Source organism: Capricornis sumatraensis, chromosome 16 (assembly GCF_032405125.1).
Source record: "Capricornis sumatraensis isolate serow.1 chromosome 16, serow.2, whole genome shotgun sequence".
NCBI lineage: Eukaryota > Metazoa > Chordata > Mammalia > Artiodactyla > Bovidae > Capricornis > Capricornis sumatraensis.
Window position 1 is genome coordinate 52694373 of NC_091084.1, and position 15415 is coordinate 52709787.

The window sequence follows — 15415 nt, forward strand, 5'->3', positions numbered from 1 at the left end:
CAGATGAAAATTTTTTTAATATTAGCAAATCTAATGTAAGAGTGTGTGAGAAGCAATCACAACATTGCTCAGATGAATTTAACTCATGTATGCCAACCTAGTTTAATAGTAGAAAATCTACAAATATAAATAATCATATTAACTAATTAAAATGAAAAAAACATACCATGTCAATTGATACATAAAAAATATTTTTATGATAAACTCCATTCTCAGTCATGATAAATATAGGAGATGAGAATAAAGGAGAGAAAATCCTTGGGACTTCCCTGGTGGTCCAGTGGTCATGACTCCACACTCCCAATGCAGGGGGCCTGGGTTCGATTCCCAGTCAGGGAACTAGATCCCACATGCTGCAACTAAAAGATCTCACATGCTGCAACTAAGACCCAGTACACCCAAATAAATAATTTCTTTAAGAGAAAATCCTCAATCTAATAAAGACTACATGCTTTATAAAAATACCTAGACAAATCTCATCCAAAATGGGGAAGCTCTGGAAATATTCCTCTGAAATCAATAAAAAATAGAAAATCCGCTATCAATAATTTTGTTCAATATGGTATTGGAGATTCCAGCTAATACAACAAAGAAAAAAGGACATTGAGGTACAAGGATTGGAACAGAAGAGAGAAAAATACCATTGTTTGAAAATGATAAACTCAAATAGATATACATACAAATTGTTAGAAATTATTATAGCTAGTTATAAATATAAGATTACCAGTCACTTGAATTTCTGTATACCAGCAGCAAACAACTATAAAATATAAATTTTCTAAAATACATTTTTTTCAGAGAAAATAAAGTCTCTAAGAGTAAATATACTGAAAGATCTTCAAAACCCCTTCAGAGAATATTATAAAGAAATCTGTTCTTCTCAGATTGATCTGCAAATTCATTGTGATTCCAATAAATATCTCAACAGAGTTTGCATGGAACATGATAAAATGCTTCTAAAATGTATATGGAAGAGTAAAGGGCCAAGAATAGCCAGAACATCTCTGTAGCTGAAAGAAGAGAACGCTGGTGCCTGGGGGAGAGAGAGAGAAGGGGGAGAACCAAGGATCCAGTGTCCATTCCAAGTCACCTGAGGAATTTCTCCTGTCAACTGACCGAGCTAGCAGACTTCTGGGTAGAAACAATGATAGTATTTCTCTTTATGTGGTAGAACCATTAAATAATAATTTTACTTTATACTAAGAGTGAAGTTGAGGAAAGAAAGAAAGAAGTCAGAAAAAAATACCATTCTACCCACAGTTCAGAGGATGCAGACAAACCTCAAACAAGCCCAAACAACCTGCTTGTGCTTTCTGTTCTGCTGTTTTGGAGCTAAGATTTTCTGGCTGTCTATCTTTCAAAAGATTTGTGCAAGTGTGGGAGAGAGATAAAGGCTAAATCTTCAGTATTTATAACAGAGACAGCTTAGAATGTCATAAAAAAGAAACTAATTTAAATTTCACTCTTAAGCTCAAGTATCCCATCTCAGAAACTATTTTTATTTCTTCATATTTCTTTACTGTCTTTAGATAGGCATGCAGATTTTGCAGAGTCATCGTTTTAAAGGCTTCATAATAGTTTTCTGCTAATGATTCACCCAGCTTTAGACATTCCTGTTGTCCCTGAATTTTTCACTTTTATAAATAATGCTCTATAAATATTTTGTGCAGTTACATGCTCCATCATTTCAAAAAAGGTCAGAGAGATGAGAAGTATGCAGCATTTCTAGTAATTATCTTTTCTTTCTTCCATTCAGCAAGAGGCTCTAGCCATTTCTCAATCTCTATAGATATGATCTCTCTACTATTTATCTAATATTATCTGCATAATTAAGGACAACTCCAGTCTCTGGAATGAATCTTGGCCATTAAAGTGAAAGTGAAGTCGCTCAGGCGTGTCCGACTTCTTGTGGTCCCATGGACTGTAGCCCACCAGGCTCCTCCATCCATGGATTTCTCCAGGCAAGAGTACTGAAGTGGGTTGCCATTTCCTTCTCCAGGGGATCGTTCTAACCCAGGGATCAAACCTGGGTCTCCTGCATTGTAGGCAGACACTTTACCATCTGAGCCACCAGGAAAGTCCAGTAGTCTGGAGATGAAACAAGCATTTATTGAGCATCGCTCATGTGATGAGTGGAATACTTAAGAGGAATGCTTAAGAATACTTCCCAGATGGATCTCTGAGTTACTTAAGGTAGAGAATATTTCCTAAACTTCTGTCTGTGATTATGTGCATTAAACTAATGATAGATTCCTTATCCCTAAAACTAAGTATGGGAGAAATAAGCCAAAGACTGATAAGCCACTCTACTGATGGAATGGCTTTGAGAGAGCAAGACCAAGATAAATATTCTTCTTCAATGGATAAGAGTAGGGAGAGTAGAGGGTGTTACAAAGGATCCCCCAAAATATCTGAGCCCTGGTCACCTGCTGGACTGATGGTACCTCTATCTTACTTAAAGTCACTCTTTGATCCAATCCTTCGTCTCTAGTTCTCTTTAAGGGCCTCAAGGGAAGTTGTTCAGTTCAGTTCAGTTCAGTCTCTCAGTCGTGTCCGACTCTGCGACCCCATGAATCTCAGCACTCCAGGCCGCCCTGTCCTTCACCAGCTCCCAGAACTCAGATTCACGTTCATCGAGTCAGTGATACCATCCAGCCATCTCATCCTCTGTCGTCCCCTTCTCCTCCCGTCCCCAATCCCTCCCAGCATCAAAGTCATTTCCAATGAGTCAACTCTTTGCATGAGGTGGCCAAAGTGCTGGAGTTTCAGCTTTAGCATCAGTCCTTCCAAAGAACACCCAGGGCTGATCTCCTTCAGAATGGACTGGTTGGATCTCCTTGCAGTCCAAGGGACTCTCAAGAGTCTTCTCCAACACCACAGTTCAAAAGCATCAATTCTTCAGTGCTCAGCTTTCTTCACAGTCCAACTCTCACATCCATACATGATTACTGGGAAAACCATAGCCTTGACTAGATGGACCTTAGTTGGCAAAGTAATGTCTCTGCTTTTGAATATGCTATCTAGGTTGGTCATAACTTTTCTTCCAAGGAGTAAGCATCTTTTAATTTCATGGCTACAATCACCATCTGCAGTGATTTTGGAGCCCAGAAAAACAAAGTCTGACACTGTTTCCACTGTTTCCCCATCTATTTCCCATGAAGTGATGGGACCAGATGCCATGATCTTCATTTTCTGAATGTTGAGCTTTAAGCCAACTTTTTCACTCTCCTCTTTCACTTTCATCAAGAGGCTTTTGAGTTCCTCTTCACTTTCTGCCATAAGGGTGGTGTCATCTGCATATCTGAGGTTATTGATATTTCTCCCGCAGTCTTGATTCCAGCTTGTGTTTCTTCCAGCCCAGTATTTTGCATGATGTACTCTGCATAGAAGTTAAATAAGCAAGGTGACAATATACAGCCTTGACACACTCCTTTTCCTATTTGGAACCAGTCTGTTGTTCCATGTCCAATTCTAACTGTTGCTTCCTGACCTGCATATAGATCTCTCAAGAGGCAGGTCAGGTGGTCTGGTGTTCCCATCTCTCAGAATTTTCCACAGTTTATTGTGATCCACACAGTCAAAGGCTTTGGCATAGTCAATAAAGCAGATAGAGCAATTTGATCTCTGGTTCCTCTGCCTTTTCTAAAATCAGCTTGAACATCAGGAAGTTCACGTATTGCTGAAGCCTGGTTTGGAGAATTTTGAGCATTACTTTACTAGCATGTGAGATGAGTGCAATTGTGCAGTAGTTTGAGCATTTTTGGCATTGTCTTTCTTTGGGATTGGAATGAAAACGGACTTTTCCAGTCCTGTGGCCACCACTGAGTTTTCCAAATTTGCTGGCATATTGAGTGCAGCACTTTCACAGCATCATTTTTCAGGAGTTGAAATAGCTCAACTGGAATTCCATCACCTCCACTAGCTTTGTTTGTAGTGATGCTTTCTAAGGCCCACTTGACTTCACATTCCAAGATGTCTGGTTCTAGATGAGTGATCACACCATCGTGATTATCTGGGTCATGAAGATCTTTTTTGTACAGTTTTCCGTGCATTCTTGCCACCTCTTCTTAATATCTCCTGCTTCTGTTAGGTCCATACCATTTCTGTCCTTTATGGAGCCCATCTTTGCATGAAATGTTCCCTTGGTATCTCTGATTTTCTTGAAGAGGTCTCTAGTTTTTCTCATTCTGTTGTTTTCTTCTATTTCTTTGCATTGATCACTGAGGAAGGCTTTCTTATCTCTTCTTGCTATTCTTTGGAACTCTGCATTCAGATGCTTATATCTTTCCTTTTCTCCTTTGCTTTTCGCTTCTCTTCTTTTCACAGCTATTTGTAAGGCCTCCCCAGACAGCCATTTTGCTTTTTTGCATTTCTTTTCCATGGGGATGGTCTTGATCCCTGTCTCCTGTACAATGCCACGAACCTCATTCCATAGTTCATCAGGCACTCTATCTATCAGATCTAGGCCCTTAAATCTATTTCTCACTTCCACTGTATAATCATAAGGGATTTGATTTAGGTCATACCTGAATGGTCTAGTGGTTTTCCCTACTTTCTTCAATTTAAGTCTGAATTTGGTAATAAGGAGTTCATGATGTGAGCCACAGTTAGCTCCTGGTCTTGTTTTTGTTGACTGTATAGAGCTTTTCCATCTTTGGCTGCAAAGAATATGATCAATCTGATTTCGGTGTTGACCATCTGGTGATGTCCATGTGTAGTCTCTTCTCTTGTGTTGTTGGAAGAGGGTGTTTGCTATGACCAGTGCATTTTCTTGGCAAAACTCTATTAGTCTTTGCCCTGCTTCATTCCACATTCCAAGGCCAAATTTGCCTGTTACTCCAGGTGTTTCTTGACTTCCTACTTTTGCATTCCAGTTCCCTATAATGAAAAGGACATCTTTTTTAGGTGTTAGTGCTAAAAGGTCTTGTAGGTCTTCATAGAACCGTTCAACTTCAGCTTCTTCAGCGTTACTGGTTGGGGCATAGACTTGGATTACCGTGATATTGAATGGTTTGCCTTGGAGACAAACAGAGATCATTCTGTCGTTTTTGAGACTGCATCTAAGTACTGCATTTTGGACTCTTTTGTTGACCCTGATGGCTACTCCATTTCTTCTGAGGGATTCCTGCCCACAGTAGTAGATATAATGGTCATCTGAGTTAAATTCACCCATTCCAGTCCATTATTGAGGCCCATGCAATTGAGCCAGGATCAAGGATAGCCATTAACATGTGCTGACCATAGTGGAAAGATGACTGCATTTGGCCCCATCAAAGTAAAGAGTAAATAAATAAGAACAGTGCATGTACCCAAAGCTCCAAGTCTTTATGGCTTTACTTTTAAATGTAAACAGATAACAAAGATAACCAGACATTTGAAGTAAGCTTGAAAAATAAAAGAGGATGATCAAGATAAAATGAGAAGTGGTTGTTTTTATTTGTTTGTTTGTTTGTTTGTTTGTTTTAAGGAACAACCAGAAGCCAATAATGAAGTCTTAGAAACTGAAAATATTTGCCAAATATTGAGTTCAGTGGAAGAGTAGAAGAAAAATTCATGTGAATCTCTCAACGGGTAGAACAAAAATAAGAAATCATAAAATATGGAAGTTAATAGAAATGAGATCAATCTAGAAGGTACAACTTCTAATTTAAAAAGAAAAAAAAAAAAAAAACCCTCTTAAAAGAGAAAACCGGGGACTTCCCTGGCATTCCAGTGGTTAAGACTTTTTACTATTAGGTCATGGGTTCCATCCCTGGCTGCGGAACTATGATCCTGCATGCCTTTTGGTGTGGCCAAAAAAAAAAAAAAAGAGAGAGAGAGAGAGATAGGAAATCAAAGGTAAGAAATCATTGAAGAATAAAAATGAGACCTTTTCTTGGATGTTAAAGACTGTCGATATAAAAAATGCACAACTTGAGAGTTTCAAGTTAAGTTTTATTTGGGGCAAAATGAGGACTGCAGCCCAGGTGGCAGCATCTTAGATAGCTCTGGGAGACTGCTCCAAAGCAGCAGTGGGGGAAGGTCAATATATAAGGTTTCAGTGAAGGGAGTTCAATACCATTAAGCACTCATTTTACAAAAGGGTTTTTGTTAGTCATGAGGATCTGATGTCACCATGAAGGGATTTAGTGCTTCTCTAGATATGAGGAGATGCAAGGATTGAGATCATAAAATCTGTTCTTAAAAACATTCCACTAGATTGCCTGGAGCACAGAGTGCCTCCCTCACTCTACCCTGAACTCCCTCAGGGGCTGTTGAAGGTCAACAGCTATAGCAGCATGGGGTTCAATCTCCATAGAGGGAGACGGCAAATGCCTTTGTTGTCCAGTCGTTGGCAATGCTCTTGGTAAGTGCCAATTTGTAGTTGAAAGACCAAGTTTGCAGATTAAAAAGTCTTACCAAATTTTAGAGGAGAGGGTGAGTAGGGGAAATAGATGCCCTCCAAGTGATGTAAATCAGCCTGGCTTCAGGTTTAGATTGCTCATTAACAGTACTGGAAATTAAAACTACAGAGCAGTTCCCTCAAAGTCCTGGGGGGAAATTACTTTTAATCCATGATTTTACATCCAGCCAAACAAAATCAAGTGTGGGGTAAAATAGAAACATTTTCATACATGCAAGGAATTATGTCTCTCATGCCTCTCCTATTAGAAAATTATTTTAGAATATGCTTAAATGAAACAAGTGAATTGTTCAGCCGAGGCTTCCTGAAGGCAAAGCTTGAAGGGTTTATAGACAAATTGGGAGTCCAATCCAAAGGGGCAGAAGTGAGTGGCAGACAAAATGCAAAAAGGGAAACAGGAAAACCAAGGCAGGATTGCATTATTTATTTTTTTAATCGAAGTATATTTGATTTACAATGTTATCTTATTAATACTTTCTGGTGTACAGCAAAGCTTTTCAGATATATGTATATGTATATATATATATATATATATATATATTATTCTTTCCCATTATGATTTATTACAGAATATTGAGTATTGTTCCCTGTACTATACAGTAGAGCCTTGCTGTTTATCTACTTTATATATAGTAGTTTGTGTCTGCTAATCCCAAATGTCTAATTTATGCTCCCCATCCCTTTGGTAACCAGTTTGTTTACTATGTCTGTGAGTCTGTTTTATAAATAAATTCATTTGTGTCATATTTTAGATTCTACGCATAAGTGATATTGTGTGATATTTGCCTTTCTCTAACTTGCTTCACTTAGCATGACAGTCTCTAGGTCCATCCATGTTGCTACAAATGACAATATTCCATTCTTTTTTATGGTCCAGTAGTATTCCAAAGATCATGACATCCGGTCCCATCACTTCATGGGAAATAGATGGGGAAACAGTGGAAACAGTGTCAGACACTATGTTTGGGGGCTCCAAAATCACTGCAGATGGTGATTGCAGCCATGAAATTAAAAGACGCTTACTCCTTGGAAGAAAAGTTATGACCAACCTAGATAGTATATTCAAAAGCAGAGACATTACTTTGCCAACAAAGGTCCGTCTAGTCAAGGCTATGGTTTTTCCTGTGGTCATGTATGGATGTGAGAGTTGGACTGTGAAGAAGGCTGAGCGCTGAAGAATTGATGCTTTTGAACTGTGATGTTGGAGAAGACTCTTGAGAGTCCCTTGGACTGCAAGGAGATCCAACCAGTCCATTCTGAAGGAGATCAGCCCTGGGATTTCTTTGGAAGGAATGATGCTAAAGCTGAAACTCCAGTACTTTGGCCACCTCGTGCAAAGAGTTGACTCATTGGAAAAGACTCTGATGCTGGGAGGGATTGGGGGCAGGAGGAGAAGGGGACAACAGAGGATGAGATGGCTGGATGGCATCACTGACCCGATGGACGTGAGTCTGAGTGAACTCCGGGAGTTGGTGATGGACAGGGAGGCCTGGCATGCTGCGATTCATGGGGTCGCAAAGAGTCGGACACAACTGAGCGACTGAATTGAACTGAACTGAGTATTCCATATTGTGTGTGTGTGTGTGTGTGTGTGTGTGCATCCTTGAAGTGGCAACCATAAGTGCCTAGTTACTATATCCCATGTAGAGAAACCTGATGAAATACAAATAAATTGTAGAAGGAAGAGGGAAAGAGAAAGATGAAGAAAGGAAAGAAAGAAAGAGGCAATTATCTACTGAATCTTCTCTTCCATTGGTCAAAAATTCTTCCATGGAGCATAACCTTACTTGCTCTTCTGGTTAGCACATTGAGTCAGCATGTGGATTCTCACAGCATGATATCAAGCCACGTATTAGACAGGAATTCAGATCATGAGGTAGAGGTGAGGTGCTGTCAGCTTTCAACTACACAAAGTCAATCAGAGTCTACAGCAGAGGCTACAGAAAGAGATGAGAACTAGAATATTGGAAAGAGTACATAAAATTTCATTGAACACTTCCAGTATAGCCCTATGGGTCTTCTCATACTTTCTGTTAACAGCAGTCCACCACAGGGTCTTTGCAGCTGCCATCTCTGCAAAGACAAGCTGCAAGAGGATTACTGAAAGAGCTACATTTCCTGCTGCTGTAGTTGGTCCCTGAGCCATAATTGATAACCATCACCTCCCTTTAATATCCAATAATACAGTGTTATAATATTGTTTTATATAATCTGATGATAGCTTTTACATATGTTAAAGAAGGGAATTATAACTATATAGTCTTTTTTATTAAGCTACATGTTTACCTGTTCTGATATGGGGATACTTCATTTTATTTGTGCTTTGTTTTATTGCACTCCACAGATCATGAGTTGTTTTCTGTTTTGTTTTTACAAATTTGTGCCACAGGTTTGTGGCAGCTCTGGGTGGAACAAGTCTATTGGCACAATTGTCCCCACAGCATCTGCTCATTTTGCGTCTCTGTGTCACATTTCACTAATTCTCACCATATTTCCAACCTTTTCATCAGCATTTTATTTGTTATGGTGATCTGTAATCAGTGATCTTTGATGTTACTGTTGTAATTGTTTTGGGGTGCCACAAACTGTGTGTTCCAACTGCTCCACTGACCAGCCGTGCCCCATGTCTCTCCCTCTCCTGGGGCCTCCCTATGCCTTGAGACACAATACTGAAATTAGGCGTTAATAACCCTACACTGGCCTCTAAGTGTTCAAGTGAGAGGAACATTTGCAAGTATCTCACTTTAAATCAAAAGCTAGAAATGATTATGTTTAGTGAGAAAGAAAAGGCTGAGACAGGCTGAAAACTAGGCCTCCTGAGTCAAACATTTAGCCATTGTGAATGCAAAAGAAAAGTTCTTAAAGGAAATTAAAGGTGCTGCTCCAGTAAACTCATGCATGATAAAAATGCCTTATTGCTGATTTGGAGAAGGCTTTAGTGGCCTGGACAGAAGAACGAACAAGCCACAACATTCTTTTAAGCCAAAGTCTAAATCAGACCCATGCCCTGTGAAAGTGAAAGTTACTCAGTCGTGTCCACTCTTTGTGACCTCATGGACTATACAGTCCATGGAATTCTCCAGGCCAGAATACTGGAGTGGGTAGCCTTTTCCATCTCCAGGGGATCTTCCCAACCCAGAAATTGAACCAGAGTCTCCTGCATTGCAGGCAGATTGTTTACCAACTGAGCTATAACGGAAGCCCCCTAACTCTCTTCAATTCCACAAAAGCTGAGAAAGGTGAAGAAGCTGCAGAACAAAAGTTTGAAGCTGACATAGGTTGGTTCATGAGGTTTAAGGAAAGTAGTCATTTCTATAACTCAAAAGTGCAAAGTGAAGCAGCAAATGCTAATGTAGAAGCTGCAGCGATTTATCCAGAAGATCTGGCTAAAATAATAAACGAAGATGGTCACACTAAACAAAAAATTTTTGATGTAGTTTCCTTATATTGGAAGAAGATGCCCCCTAGAACTTAAATAGATAAAGAGGAGAATTCAATGTCTGGCTTCAAAGCTTCAAAGGATAGGCTGACTCTTGTGGTATTAATCCTGCTAGTGACTTGAAGCTAAATCCAAAGAACATTTACCATTTCAGAAATCCTAGGCCCTTTCTTCAGAAAAGACAATGGCAACCCACTCCAGTACTCTTGCCTGGAAAATCCCATGGATGGAGAAGCCTGGTAGGTTGCAGTCCATGAGGTCGCTAAGAGTCGGACATGACTGAGCGACTTCACTTTCACTTTTCACTTTCATGCATTGGAGAAGGAAATGGCATCCCACTCCAGTGTCTTGCCTGGAGAATCCCAGAGACAGGGGAGCCTGGTGGGCTGCCGTCTATGGGGTCGCACAGAGTTGGACACAACTGACGCAACTTAGCAGCAGCTGCAGGCCCTTTCTGAATGCTAAATCTATTCTGCCTTGCTCTCTAAATGGAGCAACAAAGCCTGGAAGACAGCACATCTGTTTACCACATGGTTTACTGAATATTTTAAGCCGCCAAGTGATATCTGTTGCTCCAAAAAAGATTCCTTTCAAAATATTATTGCTCACTGAAAGCGCACCTGTCACCCAAGATCTCCGATGGAGACATACAATTAGGTTAATGTTGTTTTCATGCCTGCTAATACAACATCCATCCTATAACTTGTGGATCAAGGAGTAATTTTGAATTTCAACTTTTATGATTTAGAGAGACATTTCGTAAGGTTATATAGCTGCCTTAGATAGTGATTCCTCTAATGGATGTGGGCCAATTCAATCAAAAACCTGGAAAGGATTCACCATTCTAGATGCCATTCAAGACATTCCTGATTTATGAGGAAAAATCAAAATACAGCATTAACAGGAGTTTGGAAGAAGTTGGTTCCAACCCCTGTGGACTTGGATGAATTCAAGGGTTTAGTGGAGGCAGTAACTGCAGATGTGGTGAGAATAGCAAAAGAACTAGAATTAGAAGTGGAGCCTGAAGATGGGACTGAACTGCTGTAACCTTATGATAAGTCTTTACCAGATTAAGAGTGATTTCTTTTGGATGAGTAAAGAATATGGCTCTTTGAGATGGGATCTACTGCTGGTCAAGCTGTGAAGATTGTTAAAATGACAACCAAGGATTTAGAAGAGTACTTAAACTTAGTTGATAAGGCAAGGTTTGAGAGAGTTGACTCCTCCAATTTCAAAAGAAGTTCTACTGTGAGTAAAAGGCTATCTAACAGCAGAGCAGGCTATAGGGAAATAGTTTGTGAAAGAAAGAGTCTAATGCAATGAACTGCATCTTATTTTTTAAAATTGCCATGGCTACCCCAACCTCCAGCAACCTCCACTCTGATCACCCAGTAACCATCAACACTGAGCAAGGCAAGACCCTCTACCAGCAAAAGATGTAACTCACTGAAGTCTCAGATGATGGTTAGCATTTTTTAGCAATAAAGTATTTTTATTTAAGGTATGTACATTATTTTCTAAGACAAAACGCTATCTCACAATTAATAGGCCACAGTAAAGTATAAACATAACTTTTATATGGAGCTTCCCAGGTGGCACTAGTGGTAAAGAATCCATCTGCCAATACAGGAGATGCAAAATATGTGGGTTTGATCCCTGAGTCGGGAAGATCCCCTGAAGGAGAAATTCTAACCCGCTCCAGTATTCTTGCCATGGACAGAAGAATCAGGAGAGCTACAGTTCATGGGGCTGGAAAGAGTCAGACGTGACTTAGTGACTGAGCACACACAACTTTCATACACATTGGAAAAGCCAAAAATTCATGTGACTAGCTTTATCACAAATTCACTTTATTGCAGTGTTCCGGAACCAAACCCAAATCCACTTCCACTAATTTTACCAATATTCAGAATATTAAAAAAAAATAAATGCTTCTCAATTTGTTGTATGCTCTCTGATCAGTTTAAACAGGTTTTTGTTTGTTTATTGTTTTGTCACTGTGTTTTGGGAAGAGAATTTGCACAGCTCCTCACCCAGCCATCCCAGAATATGGAAAAGTATTTTCATAAAAAAAGTAAGGGAAAGATGGAAAAATCAAGAAATTTTTTAAAAGAATCTAAATTTTTATAAAACATTTGATAAAATTTTCAAGTAACTGCACATAAGGCAAAAACCAATTCAAGATGAAAAATCCTCTGCAAAATGTAAGGTCAGGGGAAAATCAGATAAATCAGCTAAACCCCAAGTAATATCTGCAAAATAAAATTGAGACATTCTCATCCAGCAATTACTAGTGTTGACCACAGAAGCATAATATGGTGTATGTTTATTTAAAACCTCTCACCACAGGAACATAATGTTGTCTAGGCCCCTAAATTATAATTCATATTGTAATAATGGGATAGGGGAAGGGTCTGAATGATGCACCTAACGCAGTCTGGGGATTGGCCACACTGTAAAGACTATCCAGAGTGAGGTACTGGGCAGGAGCACAGGTGGAACCAAGAAAGAAGACAAAAGAATAAAAATTTGACATTGAGTGGACATGTGTAATTTCAATTTGTGGGCTTGAGAAATTCTTAGGTATGGGAATGCCTGCCCTTTCTCATGGCACAAAACTGACATGCCAATAAACCAATGTAAGTAAATTTGTGGTATCTTGCCTACTTCGTATGTCAGCATTATATCACAGACGTGGAAAACCTCATTCTTTCAAAATGCCTCTAAACTGAATTCAGAATATAGTGTATATGAAAGCATCTCCCTGTCTCTAAGTTCTGCCAAGCAGAGTGAGAAGGGTTTTAAAGATTAGTTATGGTTCAGTGGGAAATTATAACTACAACTAACCTAATCTTATTATTATATCCTCCTGAACACAGTAAATTGTTATTGAGAACACATGTCCAAAGAGAAAACAATCACTGTTTTTCTATGAACACATTACTTTCAAATTGTGTTTCTAGTTGAGACACTACACTGTGTCAGTATCATCTGGAGGTGCTACTGCTCGTGTTCTGAGGTTGCTTGCAAAAAGCTCTTTTGCAGTAGGAGAAAATAAAATCAATATGTAAAATTAAATAAAACCAAGAGACAGCAATAAAGCACTGAGTGATATTCGTTTCTGGACCAGACATTCCTGAAGCCAAATAACCAAAGATCAGAGTAGAAATAACAACAATATTACTTCATTTTTGCCCAGATTTTCTAAATTTGAAAATATCAGAAACACCCAGTATAGGAAATATGTGAGGAAACTCACACTATAAGGGTCAGATTGGTACAACTTTAGTGGGAAGCTATTTAGCAGTAGATACAAAATTCTAAATATGAAATAACTTGACCTATCACTTACACTCCCATGAGTTTATTCCACTGGAAAACATTTTTCATAAGTGCAAATATATAAGCATTTTCATTGAGATATTATCTATAAAAAGGAGAATCAGAAGCAACCTGTTAATGAATATGTAGAAACAAAAGATTACATGCCCCATACTACATTCCCTTAAGTCTCTTTTGTCCTTTTCCTTTCCTTTACTGTTAAGTTTTAAGACTCTCAAGTTCCACCCTTTTCTGTGGCCGCTAACCCCTAATAATAATATTTAGTTCTTTAAAATGGTGACCTTTCTTTTAACTGTTACTAGTAAAAATAAATCTGAGAAAATTAAGGGGAAAATGTCCCTTCTTTTTATAAAAAATTAATAAACAGAAACCTCAATTAAAATAAAGTCAAAAGGTCAGAGAGGGAGTGCTCATGCCCTACAATGGTAGCAGAGTCCAACAGGAAGAACAAAAATTTCCTCTTCTTTCCTGGCAAGAGTTCAGCCAATGAGAGACTGTCACAACTCAGCCAATGAACAGCTATCACTCTTTTTTCAAAAGAGAAAAAAGCCTCCCCAGCTTCTTTATTTCCTTTATAAAGAGTTCTTCTCTTCACTTCTGCTGGGAGCTTGCACTTGGCTTACCATGGTTGCAGACTTTGAATTGCAATTCTTTCTTGATCCCAAATAAGCTCATTATTTTTGCTAGAGAAATAACTGGCAGTTATTAGTTAACAAATAACTTTTGATTTAGGTACATGTCTTATAGCTGCAGAAAATCAGATACTGTTCTACATCACAAAGTCAGTTTTGATAAGGTTGGAATCATTCATCAGACTATCTGTCTTACTCTCCATTCCTGTGAAAAGACTTGTTTTTCAGTATTTAACTGAAATTATCCCTTTCTGTACCCACTCCAGGGTTCTTGCCTGGAGAATCCCAGGGCCGGGGGAACCTGGTAGGCTGACGTCTATGGGGTCGCACAGAGTCAGACACGACTGAAGTGATTTAGCGTCAGCATCAGCATCCCTTTCTGTTTATTGTTTAACAAAGGAGTTTTCTTTTAAGATATATGGATTTAAAAGAGTGAGGGTAATTCCTATAAAGCATACTTTTAATCTCAAAAGTCTTCAATACTGGGAGTTCCCTGGTAGTCTAATGGTTAGGACTTGGTGCTATTGCTGCTAGGGCCTGGGTTCAATCCCTGGTCAGGGAACCAAGATCCCACAAGCTGTGTGGTACAGCCAAAAAAAGAAAATGTAAGAAAAAATTGGAATCTCATAAGGCACGTGCACTGAGCAGTCAGATCAGACTGCTACTGTGAACAGTCATGCCAGAGTAGCACACAGAAGGGAGGACTAGCCTTGCAGTTTCTTATTAAATTTATTGCCCTCATACTGATACTAACGTACCTCTAGAAATACAAATATTTGTGGAAGATCTTTGTTAAGTCATAGAAGGAAAATGGACTTTCCCTTATCCACATCTATTCACAAAATTATATGGCTGATACCTTTCTGATTCAGACTAGGAATTTCAATAAGTCTATCTCACATGAATCAAAACGTTTTTAAAAGACTAATTTTTTAGAGTAGTTTTAAATTCACAGCAAAATTATAAAGAAGGTAGAGATTTCCACAGATCCTTTCCTTCCACACATGTACTGTCTCCTCCATTATGAACACCTCCCAATAGAGTGGTATATTTCTTACAGTTAGTGAACCTACACTGACATATAATTATCACTTCAAGTCCATACTTTACATTAGACTTCACTCTTGGTGTTGTACATTCTATGGGTTTGGATAAATGTATAATAATATGTATCCATTATAGTATTATACAGAATATTTTTTCACGGCTTTAAAATCCTCTGTGTTCTGCCTATTCATCTCTCCTCCCACCCACCCTCAATCCCTCGCAACTGCTAATCTTTTCAATGTCTCCACGGATTTGCTTTTTTCCAGAATGTCACATAGTTGGAATTATACAGTATAAATGTTTTTCACATGGACTGCTTTTACTTAATGAGAAATGGAATATTTCCTGCCATATCAGTAAACAAGAATGTCGCAGTCATCAGGCATTGTGGCCCTCCAATGTGCACTGCTGAACCCTAAGGGCACTCAGGAAAGAGAAGAATACTTGTGATCTAGTAGCCATCAGACCACACAGCTACTCCCTATGGTGAGCCCCGGGGGAGCTCAGGATGTGAAAAACACAGGCTACTGGCCCTGGAGAGCTGAAGTGGAT

At 39.0% G+C, this 15415-nt stretch overlaps 1 non-coding gene across 1 annotated transcript; it reads left to right on the plus strand.

Annotated features, from left to right (window-relative positions):
- The first annotated feature begins 266 nt into the window (after nucleotides 1-266).
- TRNAG-CCC (transfer RNA glycine (anticodon CCC)) lies at nucleotides 267-339 on the plus strand. Its single transcript has one exon. It is a non-coding gene; the product is annotated as a tRNA-Gly (tRNA).
- The last annotated feature ends 15076 nt before the right edge of the window (nucleotides 340-15415 follow it).